Genomic DNA, 15,587 nt, shown 5'->3' on the forward strand with positions numbered 1-15,587 from the left:
CAGATTATGGTAAGCGCGTACTTATTACCATATCTCGATTCTGGCAATGGGCCTATGGTATCAATTACGACAATGTCAAAAGGTTTATTAGGAGTAGAGTTAGAACGAGTTCTTCTTTATTTCCTATTCTGACTTTATTCAGAAGACATTTTTCGCATTTCCTAACATAACTAGCTATGTCTTTGTCATGTTTTTCCAGTAAAATTTGTTTCGTAATTTGGCGTATAATTTTTTCGTTCCACAGTGACTTCCAGTGATGGGATCATTGTGATAAATTGCTAATAATTTTGATTTTTGTTCCTGATCAATGATTGTTTCAATTGGATCCATTAAAATAATTTTTAAAAATTGTAAAAGCTTATTTCCTCTTTCTTTAAAATTTGTAATTGTAATGTACTTGAAAATTAAATCGTTTTTTGGCCATTCTATTTCCTTAATATTAAGTTTTCCGGCTTCTTTTTCTAGCCTCGAAAGTAAAGTATCGAAAATCTTTATTTCGTTAGAAAATTCAAAATCAAGTAAAATTATTCTTTTGTGCTTTATATGCGCGCATATTCTTAAAAATTGTTTATTGTTTTTATCATGAAATATTTCTGATCTAATACGAGGAATTTTTTTTGAAAAGTTATGAGTGAATTTATCATACACGTTTAATGTTTGTATATTTTCACATAAGTCTATATTTCCGATAGAACTACATTTATCTTTTTTCTTACTCATAGCCCTAGTCTGAACTGCAAATATATTTTTGGTTGCTTCTTTTATTTCGCAAATGGTTATACGGGAAAGTGCATCAGCTCCTACATTTGATTTTCCCTTTATGTACTCTGTTGTGAAATTTTATTCTGCCAACTCAAGTCTAATTCTAGAAAGTTTTGAAGATGGGTCTTTCATAGTGAATAAATAGACTAAAGGCCTGTGATCTGATTTTACAATAAAGTGATTTCCATAAACGTAGGGTCTGAATTGTTTAATGGCAAAATAAATGGCTAATAGTTCTAACTCAATGATGGCTTTCTTTTGTTCTGCCTCATTAAAAGATTTTGACGCATAACATATGGGGAAATCGCTGCCTTGATGTTCTTGGCTGAGTATTGCTCCACATCCCGTCTTAGAAGCGTCTACTGTAATGGTAAACTTTTTGGAAAAATCTGGGTATTGTAATATCTTTGGTGACATTAGGGATGCTCTTAGTGCATCAAAGGCTTTATCGCATGATTCGTCCCAGTTAAATTCTACTCTTTTTCTATTCAGTCTATTCAGAGGTGCTGCCAGAGATGCAAAGTTTGGAATAAAGCGTCTGTAGTACAAACCGTCTTACAGCGTCCTTGTCTGTTGGCTTAGTATAGGTACGAATTGCGTCTATTTTAGATTCGTCTGGTGACAGACCTTCAGCTGAGCATTTGTGTCCTAGGAATGTTACTTCTGGTCTTAGAAAATTACATTTACTTGGATTGAGTTTAAGGTTGAATGATCTACAAGTATTGAATACTTTATACAAATTTTTAATGTGATGGGATTCGCTACAGCCGATGACTATAACGTCATCTACATAAGGAAAAGCTACATTAGGTGATATTCCTGAAAGTGCGATGGTCATCATCCTAGAAAACGAATTTGGTGCAATGTTCAACCCAAATGGCAATACCTTCCATCGATACGCTCCGCGATCAGTAGAAAATGAGGTTATATCGCGTGAATCTACGTGATCTAAAAGTGCAGATGGTGCATCTTTTGGAATTTGGTCTTTTAAAATCGAAGTTATTTCGTTAATTCGCTTCTCATCTGACTTAGTTTTGTCGATTACGTAGACGTGATAATTAAATAAGTTTTCTGCTTTAATAGAATTTTTGTGTACGAATTGTACCTCACTTGTGGTGGTATTGATTAATTTTATGATTGGATTATTGGAATTGTAATACATTTTGCGGTAAATACGCCATTTTGTATTTCTTGAGATTCAACGAAAAGTGGAGTTGTTGAGTGACCTAAGTCGAAAATTCGAAAAACTTCGCATCTTAGTGGTATAATACACATATCTCTTTCCGTTCCGTGTAGGATTGGCATAATGACTTTTTCTTTATTTGCCCAGAATGAGATGCTACTATTTGAATAATTTATTACACATTTGTTATGATGAAGAAAGTCTTTACCCAGTATACCATCTTATGGGATATTGAAGTCATCGTTTACCACGTGTAAGCCATGTTCGACTAGATTATTAGAAAAATTTAGGTCTATGTTTATTTTACCTATGGTAGGAACAGAATTTGATGTAACGCCTGTGATATTAACTATATCGTCAGAATTAATTGGAATTTGCTTATTTAAGCTTGAAATTTTAATCAGAGAAATATCAGCTTGTGTATCTAGTAAAAATGTACATAATACTATTGGATTTTTTGCGACCTGTGTTCTTGCAACTATTTGGCGATTCTGCTGGCTCAAGGTCTCTTTAAATAAAACACATAGGTTTTTTTTCTTTCCGATATATTTCGGTTACACTACGGTAACCGTCCTCAGGGAACTACAAACGTACAAAAAATTTTTTATTAATAAATAAAAACAAAAACTTTACAATAAAATTGATTAAAAATATCACATACATTATTTTACACGTCCTTCCGCTGTGACGTGGAGTTTGGTACTGGTCGTTTGTTTGTTAGTAAATATTTATAGTTGTGAGCGGAATGGTCAATGTCAGTTTTATAGTTCAGTCTAATGTGTTCTGGAGTGTTTACGACATGTAGCATTTCCAATGTAAATCGCTTATTGTAGTGTTGCTCTTGTTGTAGAATGCTCGCGCTCTCGAAGCTCGGTATATGGCCGCTAGCTGCACAGTGAGACATTAGTGCAGTTTTTTGATTATTAGACTGTTGGCAATATTTTAAATATGATTTGTGTTGCGACAATCTGGTTTTTAATTTTGATTTTGTTGTTCCTACGTAAACGCTGTTACAAGGTTTGTTGTTTTTTTGCCGCATGGGATTTTATATATGACATTACATTTTTCGGTTTCGGGTATCTTTGCTTTTGTTTTGTTAAAGAAACACCTTAATGTGTTGTTAGGTTTATGTGCAATTTTAACTTTTTCTCCGTCATAGCAATCAGACTTTGCGAGTCGTTCTGATAACCGCGGTATATATGTTACGGATCTAAAAATGGTAGGTTTTTCTGATTTTTGTATTCCTTTGTTAGATTTTGCATTTTTAATTAATGTTTTAATAATGTTGTTCGGGAAATCATTGCTCTTCAATATATTTTCCGCTTCTCTTATTACCTCGTTGTGGTACGTGTCGTCCGATATACGCAGCATCCGTTGTATACAGCACATTGCTGTATTCATTATCATTGACTTCGGGTGTTTTGAGTGGAAGTTAATGATTCGTCCTGAAGATATTTGCTTCTTATACCACGATAACTTTAGCTGATTTCCTCTTTTTATCACAATGGAGTCTAGATACGGTAGTTTTCCATCTTCCTCTATTTCTAATGTAAATTTAATGTTTTTATGAAAAGTGTTGATGATATGGTCGCGATTGTCCCCGAAAAAGAAGTACATAACACACTCAACGCTCTCAACACTTTTCATAAAAACATTAAATTTACATTAGAAATAGAGGAAGATGGAAAACTACCGTATCTAGACTCCATTGGGATAAAAAGAGGAAATCAGCTAAAGTTATCGTGGTATAAGAAGCAAATATCTTCAGGACGAATCATTAACTTCCACTCAAAACACCCGAAGTCAATGATAATGAATACAGCAATGTGCTGTATACAACGGATGCTGCGTATATCGGACGACACGTACCAACACGAGGTAATAAGAGAAGCGGAAAATATATTGAAGAGCAATGATTTCCCGAACAACATTATTAAAACATTAATTAAAAATGCAAAATCTAACAAAGGAATACAAAAATCAGAAAAACCTACCATTTTTAGATCCGTAACATATATACCGCGGTTATCAGAACGACTCGCAAAGTCTGATTGCTATGACGGAGAAAAAGTTAAAATTGCACATAAACCTAACAACACATTAAGGTGTTTCTTTAACAAAACAAAAGCAAAGATACCCGAAACCAAAAAAAGTAATGTCATATATAAAATCCCATGCGGTGGCAAAAACAACGAACCATGTAACAGCGTTTACGTAGGAACAACAAAATCAAAATTAAAAACCAGATTGTTGCAACACAAATCAGATTTAAAATATTGCCAACAGTCTAATAATCAAAAAACTGCACTAACTGTGCAGCTAGCGGCCATATACCGAGCTTCGAGAGCGCGAGCATTCTACAACAAGAGCAACACTACAATAAGCGATTTACATTGGAAATGCTACATATCGTAAACACTCCAGAACACATTAGACTGAACTATAAAACTGACATTGACCATTCCGCTCACAACTATAAATATTTACTAACAAACAAACGACCAGTACCAAACTCCACGTCACGGCGGAAGGACGTGTAAAATAATGTATGTGATATTTTTAATCAATTTTATTGTAAAGTTTTTGGTTTTATTTATTAATAAAAAATTTTTTGTACGTTTGTAGTTCCCTGAGGACGGTTACCATAGTGTAACCGAAATATATCGGAAGGAAAAAACCTATGTGTTTTATTTAAAGAGACCTTGAGCCAGCAAAAATGTACATAATTTGCTAGATCCGGTTATATAAATTTCGATAAAATCTGAGTAATTTAGGTTTAGACAAAAAATATGTTTAATATTTATTCGTTTATCTCCTCGTCCCTCAGTGTTCGCTGCTGAGGGGTGTCCAAGTTTAAAGAGCGAACGTTTGCATTATTTCGCGTATTTGAACTTCCGGCGTTAGTATTGGTTCTGTTTTCTAGCCTATTTTGGCTGTTGCTAGTGTTACGCGAGTTACTATTGTTTCGATTGTCGTTGTTTTGCCTATTTTGATTGTTATTATTGTATCTACCGTTATTATTGTTGTTGTACCTATTGAAATTATTATTGTTATTGAACCTGTTGAAATTACTATTGTTGTTGTATCTATTATTGTTGTTGTAGTAGTTATTGCCTCTATTGTTATTGCGAAAGTTGGTTTGATTGTTAAACCTTATAGCTTATACCTGTCTTTCTGTAGCCTGATTGTTTTGTTCGACTATCATTTTTGCTGCGACGTCTTTTGCGTCACTAAAAGAGGTTGATGCGAGAATTGATTTGACTAAGTCTGAGCGCGTATTTAGCCTACAAACATTTACTGACTGTTCGACTGCCATCTCGTGCGCTTTGGCTTTTGATATGCCCTCGATAATTAGAGACCTCTCTAAAGCATCAGATAATTCCTCTACTCGTTTAGCAAACTCGGTTAAATTATTGTTCGTAACTTTTAGTGAAGCTATTTTCCCTGCAACGACTTTTGAATTGTCTGGCTTTATTCGACTTTTAAGCGCATCTTTAATTTCTTGAATAGATGTTATATTTGTCGGAATAGCTTCTCGTGCTTTCCCTTCCAGCTTCGATTTAACGAGTGAAATGAAAGTTGGCATAAGATCTGGATCTATACAGACTTCTACTAGTTCAATTTTACCTATGAAGGAGTCTAGCGCTCAGGGGTCACCGTTATAGTTTTCCCTAAATAAGGGCGCCCACGACCCAATAAACTGTCTCTTTTGCTCTGGTGTAGCCATTATTGTTGGTTCTAGAAAATTAGTACGAGATTGGTTTGAATTTGAGAAAGTTGTTAAAAGCCCTAAAGAATTGTTTGATGTAACGACTGGGTTATCGAAACCACAGAAGTTTTCTTGCAATGAAATATTTTCGGTATGAGGTAAAGAACAACTTTGTTCACCGATACGACTGTCGAGTGTTTCCGGCTTTGATGAGTCAGAGAATTCTTCTTCTTCCTCAGATTCGATTTTGCATGCGTCGAAGGATTCTTTTTCTTCCCGATCCGTATCGTATATAAAAGTGTTATCTTGGACTAAGTCGTTGTAGTTGGTTGGTACTTTAACTGTGCAGTTGAGTTTTGTAAAACATTTAATTAATTCTTCCCTACAACGTGATAAACTTTTATTCACAGCAATTGGCCTAGGTCGGTTTTCAAAATGACCATTTACCTCTACTAAAATGTTATTATATGCCTCAATTAAAGAATTTTTATATTCATCTAACTTCTCTTGCCTTGTCGGTAAAGGAACGACCTGTATGCAAAACGCGTTTTTTAATTTTAAAGAAATTTTCTAATTCTTTGAATTTTATTTCGAAATTTGACATTAGCAGAAGGAAGACTCTTACACTTGCAGCTTTGTATGCTTGGATATTAAGAAATTTGAATGAAAAAGAAGGTTGAAATGATTTTATAATCTAAATCGAATTGTGAAAAAGTTGCAAGTTTGAGGTATGAATATGAACGAATTTGAATGAAAAAGAAATTTGGAATGGTTTTAGAATTTTAAATTGTTTGAGTTGTGAATAAGAACAAATTTGAATGGAAGAGAGATTTCAAATGGTTTTGTAACCTAAATTGTATTAACCTAAATTGAATTGATGCTGCAGATTTGAGACATGAATGTGAACAAATTTGAATTGAAAGGGAATATGAATGGTTAGAATTGCTTGAAAGTGGATTGAATTGTATTCCAGATGAACCGTCAATTAAGTTTTGGCTTTGGAAAATTTTGTTTTGTATCGGGTGTGCTACCATATACGGCCTACAATGGAAGACCGATCTATTTTTCAATTTTCGCAAGGCGATAGTAATTTTAAACGGGATATGTTTATTGCAATTTAGTATTTATAACAATATTGTTTAACGTGACGGCCGCACCGTTTCACAGCAAAATGTTCATTAAATGAAAAAATGTTTTGCGTTTTCATTATTTAATGTGTCGGCCGCACCGTTTCACAGCAAAATGTTTCTTTTTATTGTATTAAACAATTTTTGTATTAAATTTTATTTTGTTTTATCTTTTTTTCTGTTTTTTTGTATTTTCAAAGTATAGGATATATTACGAATTTAATAGTTTTTAATGTAGTAAATTTTTAAGGTGTTTTAAAAGTATTGAATGTGTTGGAAAGTAATTAAATTTTCACAAAGCGTGTCAATGTATATTCATACGTCATTTTAAAACGCAGTTAGTATATTCTCTTTTAGCCGCGATTTATATGCAGATACATACACACCTTATAAAAATTTCTACCAAATATAGATTATTACTTGTGTATCGCCAATTTCAATTTTAGCGTCAAAAAAATTTTTTTTTGTTTGTAAATTTTATTATTAGTTGTTTGACGCGAAAAAAATTCAAAGTTAGATTCAAATTCAAGTTTATATAATGTTTAAAGTTTTGCGGACGCACCGCGTTTAATCAAAAAAATTTTAAAGTGTACGTATACGGAAAAGTAGTGAATACATACTTATGTGTTTGCCGCTTCATCTGCTACCTGCGTCGCTGCTGGTTTTGGCGCTGCTACCTTTTGTCGCTGCTGGTGTTGCTGCTGCTGCTGGTGTTCGTTGGTGGTGGTGCTGCTGACGTTCGCTGGTGGTGGTGGTGGATTAAAAATGGCGAATACTCTGCCGTTATATAGTGGCGTGGGTTTTTATGCCGTTATGCAATTCTCTATTTTTCGACTTTAGATTATCTCTGATTTCCCTTATATTTTTCTATTATTTCATAGATTTTGTGTTATCTCTGTTTAAATTAATCGTCGTATTAGTTTCTTTTATTATAGATTTTCTTTTCTCCCAGTATTTAATTCTGTGTTATTTCCGATGAATTTATTTTGTAGTTTTTAGTATGCCTTTATTATTTAAAATATTATTGTTGTATTATTTCTGTTTAGTTTAGTCTTAGTGTCAGTTTCTTTTATTAAACAATTTTCTTTTCTCCAAGTATTTAGGTTAGGGTTATTTCCGATATATTTAATTGTAGTTTTCAGATATTTCTATTATTTAAGTGATTATTGTATTATCTCTGCTGTAATTACATTTTTTTTTTTGTTTAATTTTATTAGAATTTTTCCTTTTCACGCACTGCCACTTTTCATATCTTCGAGAAAAAATGTTCCCACACCACCACCTACCTTGGTCACGGTCGCCATGTGAACTCCTGTGTTACCCCAAGCCGACAAATTGATGGCAGCCAGATATCGACGTGGAGGGCGCCGCCTCCATATGTGTGCCTTCTTTTTCTCAATTCCCGTAATGGTTGTTTTACAGGTTTCTAATCGCTTATCGACCCGAATTAAAGGGAGTTAAAAACACTCTAGTTATTTTGAATAAAAAGTACAATTTTCTTTTATTAAAATCGGTGGTTGCACTCCAAAAGATGTCTACGCTCGTTGCTGCCGAAAATTATCTTCTTCTTTTGATGGCCGCCTTTTCTTCTTTTGCCGACCTCCCCGTTTCCAACTTGTTTCAACAACTGTTGTCTATTCACAGTAGATAACAGGGTTGCACCAAGTGGGAAACAGGGTGAGATCATAAGGCTGCTGTTACAAACTTCCAACTTTGTCGATGATTTTTGTAATTCGATGCGCAACGAAAGTTGACCCTGAGCACGGAGGGTTACGTATCCAAGCTATCACGATTGTCGATTCTGTCAAAAGATGAATGTTTTGTTGACCTCAATCAAGGTTAGCGCAGATAGGTTCAAGTTTCTCCGCTAATAATACTGCTCCGCAAATTCCAGTCGAGAAAGTGAGATGGTTTTGACTGGAGCTCCTCTTGTTTTGCCAAAAGCAGGTTCACAAGTATGCCGTCGTTGTTTTCCACTCTCAAATACATGGCTACACCATACGCTTTCTCAGAGGCGTCGCAGAATCCGTGGATTTCAACCTTTTCTGTTTGAGAAAAGGATACCCATCGCGGTATTCGTATTTTGTCGATCTCCTTGTACGTATTGGTGAAATTTTTCCACCTGTCTAATTCTGAACACGAAACGGTTTCATCCCAGCCAGTACCCTCTAACCAGATATTTTCCATGATCATTTTTGCCACGATAATTGTTGGAGCTAGCCACCTTAATGGGTCAAAGAGTTTTGCGATAGTAGATAGTATCGCTTTTTTTGTGGGCTCGGTATTCTCTTCTATAGATTTTGCTATGAAGTAAAACTGATCGGAACGAGCATTCCACCTAATACCGAGCGCCTTTACGCTACTTGAATCTTCGAATTCCAAGAAATCTTCGCTCAGTAGATGAGCTTTGGGAATACCCTGTAATATTTCACTGGAATTTGAAGTCCATTTGCATAATAGAAAACCAGCTGAACTTAAAACCTCTGAAATTTCATCTCTTGCTCTGATCGCAGATGCAATAGTATGCCCTCCCGAAAGAACGTCGTCGACATACATATTTTTTCGTAGAATATTTGAGCCGATTTTATGAGATTTTTCGGAATCATCAGCCAGTTTAAGTAATGTCCTTATTGCTAGATAAGGAGCATAATTAATACCAAATGTCACCGCTTTGAGCTCATACAGACTGATTTGATCATCTGGACTTGAGCGGAAAACTATTCTTTGGTATCTTGTATGATTATCATCTACTAGGATTTGCCTATACATCTTCTCAATATCGCTATTGAAGACGTATCTGAAAAGTCGCCAGCGAAGAATTAATGTTGGTAAATCAGCCTGAAGCACAGGACCAGGAAGAAGAACATCGTTCAGGCTTACACCATTCGAAGAGCGTGAAGAAGCATTGAAAACAACTCTAACTTTGGTAGAGATGCTTTCTTCTTTTATTACTGCATGATGTGGTAAATAGTAATTATCGACTGCATTGGCCGATTGGATTGAATCTAATTTTGACATATGCCCCATATTCTCGTATTCTAGTATGACTCTATTGTACTCTTTCTGTAAATCGAGATTTTTTCTAAGTCGGGTTTCATTTTTATAGAATTGAGAGCACGCTGTTCTTAATGATGGACCTAGATTTATCTCTCCTGGGAATTCTGACCTGAACGGAAGCGACACAATGTATCGTTCGTCAGAATTTCGCTGCGTTGTACGTTGATACAAATCCTCACAAAATGTATCTTCTAATGTGGAGGCTTTAGCTTTCGGCGTGTCTTCGAGCTCCCAAAATAACCTTAGCTGCTTGTCTAAAGCCACTTCATTGTAAAAGGATACCCGATTATGATTGGTTGGACTGGCTGCATCAGCACGACCAGTCAGTATCCAACCAAAGACAGTTTCTTGAGCTAAAAGAGTGCTAAGAATATTTTTTTTTGATACCGTCTAATATGATTTGCGGATAAATATCCCCGCCCAGAACAAGATCAACTGGCTCAATCACGAAAAAACGTCTATCCACAAGCACGAGATCAGGGAACGCTTGTTGTGTTAATGCACTAACATCGCATGTTGGCAAATTGCCTGTCAAATGTGGAAGAACTAGAACTAAAGCGTCAATAGAAATTAGTGGGTCAACTGGGGACCGCAACTGAATGGCGCATGCCTCTTTTACCTGTGCAGAAACTGAATTATTGATACCCGAAACTTGAGCATGCATCTTTCGAGTTGGCAGGTTGATTCTTCGCCTGAGTCTTTCAGTGATAGAAGATCATTCAGATCCCAAATCTATGAGAGCTCTGGCCGAAAAATCTGTACCATTATAATGAATGGTGACGCGAGCTGTGCCTAGTAAAACACCTTTACTGGTATTAATAAAATTAGATTTTACTGTAGTTTTATCTTTCTTTTTTTGTTTTGCATATTCATTTTTAGATTGAGCTTGCTTTGAAGTGCACGGTTGCCTATCCGATAAATCTGCAGAATTATTTGCCTGTGTAGGTTTTGCCTTACTTGTCTGTAAATGCAGAAGGGTATTATGTCTTAAAGGGCAGTTGCTGCAATTTTGCGCACTTGTGCATTTTGACACTGAATGTCCCGATGAGAGACAGTTTAGGCAGAAGTGATTTCTTTTTATGAAAGCAAGTCACTTGGAAGTTTCTGTCTTGTTTTCTACGGACTGTTCCCATAGCGAAAGGGTCACATCAGGAAGCTTAGTTAAACATAAATATGTAATAATTGGATCCCAATTAGATATGTCAATATGATGACTTACTAACGAGGATATGCAATTATTTATGTCCCTTTGTAATCTTTTGATTGAATTACATCATTCAGTTTCGACTGATTGAAGGTTGAAAAGAATATTTAATTGGGTGTTGACTAATATTTTCTTATTTTCATTCCTGTCGCACAAATTTTGCCAAGCTATATCGCATTTCTTAACGATTTCTCTGGCTTCACCTTGGGTTTTTTGTATGAGATAATATAATTTTTGTACTGGCGACAGGCTTTTATTTAGAATATAAATGACCGTGAACATGTCACGAAAAGTTGGCCATGACAAATAATCACCTTTGAATATATCAGTATCACAAGGTGCTAAATGCAAATTGCGTGGCGTGAAGGCAGCATCGTTTTCCTTCTCTGCCTTCTCAAGGTTTTCTGCCAAGTCATTTTTTTTTCGTCATACACCGCACAAAAACAGTATAGCACGACTTATTTTTTTTTTTTTTCTAATTGCCGTGACATTCTTCTCAGATATATTTTCTGATTGTAATAACGCGTCAAAAGCTTCTTTAGCTTTTTCCCACATCGATTTCAACTCTTGCTGCTGAATTTTCAGCGAATTTTTGGAGTGTTCGCTAGTGGCTATGCTTAAAAATTCGATGTCGAACTCAATAATTGTGTCAACTAAGCGGTTGTATGCTTCCATATTGCAAAAAGTTTAAAAATAGAAACAATGGATTTTTCAAAAATTTTAAGTACACAGAGACAGAATCTGTGGAATTACCCAATTTGCTAATATAAAAATTAGCCAACGCTTTCCACCAACAAAATGAACCCAACAAATTAAATAATATTCTAATAAATTTACAGTAAAATTTCGTATGTAAAATATTTATTTTGAAAGAAAATTAACTCAAAATTTTAATAATTTTAATGTTGAATAAACAGTAAGATATATGTACGTGTTAATGTTAAAGAAAGTGATCGCTCGCCAACCAACTATATTATGTGCTTGTGCGTGTATATATGTATGTAGCACAGTATTTATTTAAATCAAACACAAGTGAAACAAGTAAGGAAGGCTAAGTTCGGGTGTAATCGAACATTACATACTCAGTTGAGAGCTATGGAGACAAAATAAGGGAAAATAACCTCGTAGTAAAATAAACCTAGGGTAACCCTGGACTGTATTTGTATGACATGCGTATCAAATGGAAGGTATTAAAGAGTATTTTAAGAGGGAGTGGGCCATAGTTCTATAGCTGGACGTCATTTAAGGATATCGCCATAACGGTGGACCAGGGCTGCCTCTAGAATTTGTTTGTACGACATGGGTATCAAATGAAAGTGTTAATGAGTATTTTAAAACGGAGTGGGCCTTAGTTCTATAGGTGGAAGCCTTTTCGGTATATCGATATAAAGGTGGACCAGGGGTGACTCTATAATGCGTTTGTACGATATGGGTATCAAACGAAAGGTGTTAATGAGTATTTTAAAAGGGAGTGGGCCTTAGTTCTATAGGTGGACGCCTTTTCGAGATATCGCCATAAAGGTGGACCAGGGGTGACTTTAGAATTAATTTGTACGATATGGTTATCAAATGAAAGGTATTAATGAGTATTTTAAAACTGGTAGGGCCTTAGTTCTATGGGTGGACGCCTTTTCGAGATATCGCCATAAAGGTGGACCAGGGATGACTCTAGAATTTGTTTGTACGATATGGGTATCAAATGAAAGGTGTTAATGAGTATTTTAAAAGGGAATGGACCTTAGTTCTATAGGTGGACGCCTTTTCGAGATATCGCCATAAAGCTGGACCAGGGGTGACTTTAGAATTTTTTTACGATATGGGTATCAAATGAAAGGTGTTAACGAGTATTTTAAAAGGGAGTGGGCCTTAATTCTATAGGTGGACGCCTTTTCGGGATATCGTTATAAAGGTGGACCAGGGTTGACTCTAGAATGCGTTTATACATTATGAGTATCAAACGAAAGGTGATAATGAGTATTTTAAAAGGGAGTGGGCCTTAGTTCTATAGGTGGACGCTTTTTCGATATATCGCCATAAAGGTGGACCAGGGGTGACTCTATAATGTGTTTGTACAATATGGGTGTCAAATTAAAGGTATTAATAAGAATTTTAAAAGGGAGTGGTGGTAGTTGTATATGTGAAGGCGTTTTCGAGATATCGACCAAAAACCAAACCGCTAATTTATTTATATATGTAATACCACGAACAGCCATTCCAAAGGCTTTTGATTTCGCCCTGCAGAACTTTTTCATTTTCTTTTACTTACTTTTTTCTAAAGTTATATTTTGCGTCAATAAACCAATCCAATTACCATGTTTCAACCCTTTTTTCGTATTTGGTATAGAATTATGGCACTTTTTTCATTTTTCGTAATTTTCGATATCGAAAAAGTGGGCGCGGTCATAGTCAGATTTCGGCCATTTTTTATACCAATAGAAAGTGAGTTCAAGTAATTATGTGAACTGAGTTTAGTAAAGATATATCGATTTTTGCTCAAGTTATCGTGTTAATGGCCGAGCGGAAGGACAGACGGTCGACTGTGTATAAAAACTGGGCGTGGCTTCAAACGATTTCGCCCTTTTTCACAGAAAACAGTTATCGTCCTAGAATCTAAGCCGCTACCAAATTTCACAAGGATTGGTAAATGTTTGTTCGACTTATGGCATTAAATGTATCCTAGACAAATCAAATGAAAAATGGCGGAGCCACGCCCATTTTGAAATTTTATTTTATTTTTGTATTTTGTTGCACCATATCATTACTGGAGTTGAATGTTGACATAATTTACTTATATACTGTAAAGATATTACATTTTTTTGTAAAAATTTCACTTTAAAAAAAAAAAATTTTTAAAGTGGGCGTGGTCGTTCTCCGATTTTGCTAATTTTTTTTAAGCATACATATAGTAATAGGAGTAACGTTCCTGCCAAATTTCATCATGATATCTTCAACGACTGCCAAATTACAGCTTGCGAAACTTCTAAATTACCTTCTTTTAAAAGTGGGCGATGCCACGCCCATTGTCAAAAATTTTACTTATTTTCTATTCTGCGTCATAAGTTCAACGCACCTACCAAGTTTCATCGCTCTATCCCTCTTTGGTAATGAATTATCGCAATTTTTCGATTTTTCGAAATTTTCGATATCGAAAAAGAGGGCGTGGTTATAGTCCGATATCGTTCATTTTAAATAGCGATCTGAGATGAGCGCCCAGGAATCTACACAACAAATTTCGTCAAGATATCTCAAAATTTACTCAAGTTATCGTGTTAACGGACAGACGGACGGACGGACGGACGGACATGGCTTAATCAAATTTTTTTTCGATACTGATGATTTTGATATATGGAAGTCTATATCTATCTCGATTGCTTGCAACATTTCTTGTATTTAATCCACAAACACTGTTTTGTACAAATATGTGTGTGTGTTGGTTCGACACTGAAGACCCTTAAGCCGTGTCAAATATTTTTACCGTTGGTGACAAGTAATATCTGATGGTCCAAATGGCTATTTGTACAAATTTAAATTTTAATTTTGTTTCACAAATCACTTGCGCACTTTCACTAATTTTATTATAATGTGTATAGTATAATGTGAAAATAACCACGTACCTTTTATTTGTAGATGTTTCAAACTGATGAAATCGCTATGAAGTTGTTGGTGTTATTGGTCGCAAACTCAATAATTTATAAATTTTGGTGGCCAAATTTCTGTGTTGTTGTTGCTGCCAATGGTCGCTTTAAATTCCTCACAAATAAAATACTGCTTCTGGTCGCAAGTACAACAATATTTGAACTCCTGTGGTTGGTTCGCAAAATGGTCGCTTTAATAATATTTAAACACTTGTGCTGTTGATGCCAAAATGGTCGCTGGGATGAAAAAACGGATTGAATGGACCAATGTCTTGGCCGGGCCACAGCTCAGGGATGGTGCCGGTCAAGATATAGTGCCGAAAAGAAGAAAAGTTTGGTATTAGAATTTTAATGTAAATATAAATATCTTTATTCGAAATAAAGATTAGGTACAGTAATTAACTAATACATATATTTGTATGTTACCTTTTTGATGATTCTGGAATCGCCGGTGGGATACGTCCGTACACGTTGATGTTAAAAATCCAAGAAGAACACAATAACAGAATTTGTTAAGCCCTCTTGCCCGTCGAACTGTTTATTTATTCCTGCGATGTTTATTTGCATGTTAAAAAATATAAAGCGAATGCGAGGGCGACACAATATGTTTTAGAGTTTGGGCTGTTGGCCTACAACGTGTTTACTTCACAGTTAATAATGCTCAACAGGTTGCAGAACGACCACGATCAACTACATTACATAATTTTTTTAATTTATGTCAAAGAGATCCATTTGCTCGAACACTGCTTTACACCCAAGTACCAACATATTATACCTGGAACTTTAATTTAAAGGTATGGGATAGACGTAGGAAAGGAACACCCGTTCAAGGTTATCCTGGAGTGTTTGGAAGTGATAACATAGGTAGGCTTTACATAGTGCATCCCAGTCATGACGAGTGTTTTTATTT

General features: G+C 35.3%; 1 protein-coding gene across 1 annotated transcript in view; it reads right to left on the reverse strand.

Moving 5' to 3' along the window:
- Positions 1-14,860, reverse strand: part of Ir76b (Ionotropic receptor 76b) — a 164,860-nt gene extending 150,000 nt beyond the window's left edge. The window contains exon 1 of the mRNA XM_067787686.1: positions 14,657-14,860. The gene's annotated coding sequence lies outside the window, so the exon portion shown is untranslated. The remainder of the gene's footprint in view (positions 1-14,656) is intronic.
- Positions 14,861-15,587: the final 727 nt, after the last annotated feature.

The sequence above is a fragment of the Eurosta solidaginis genome, chromosome 5 (assembly GCF_040869045.1).
Source record: "Eurosta solidaginis isolate ZX-2024a chromosome 5, ASM4086904v1, whole genome shotgun sequence".
NCBI classification, from domain to species: Eukaryota; Metazoa; Arthropoda; class Insecta; order Diptera; family Tephritidae; genus Eurosta; species Eurosta solidaginis.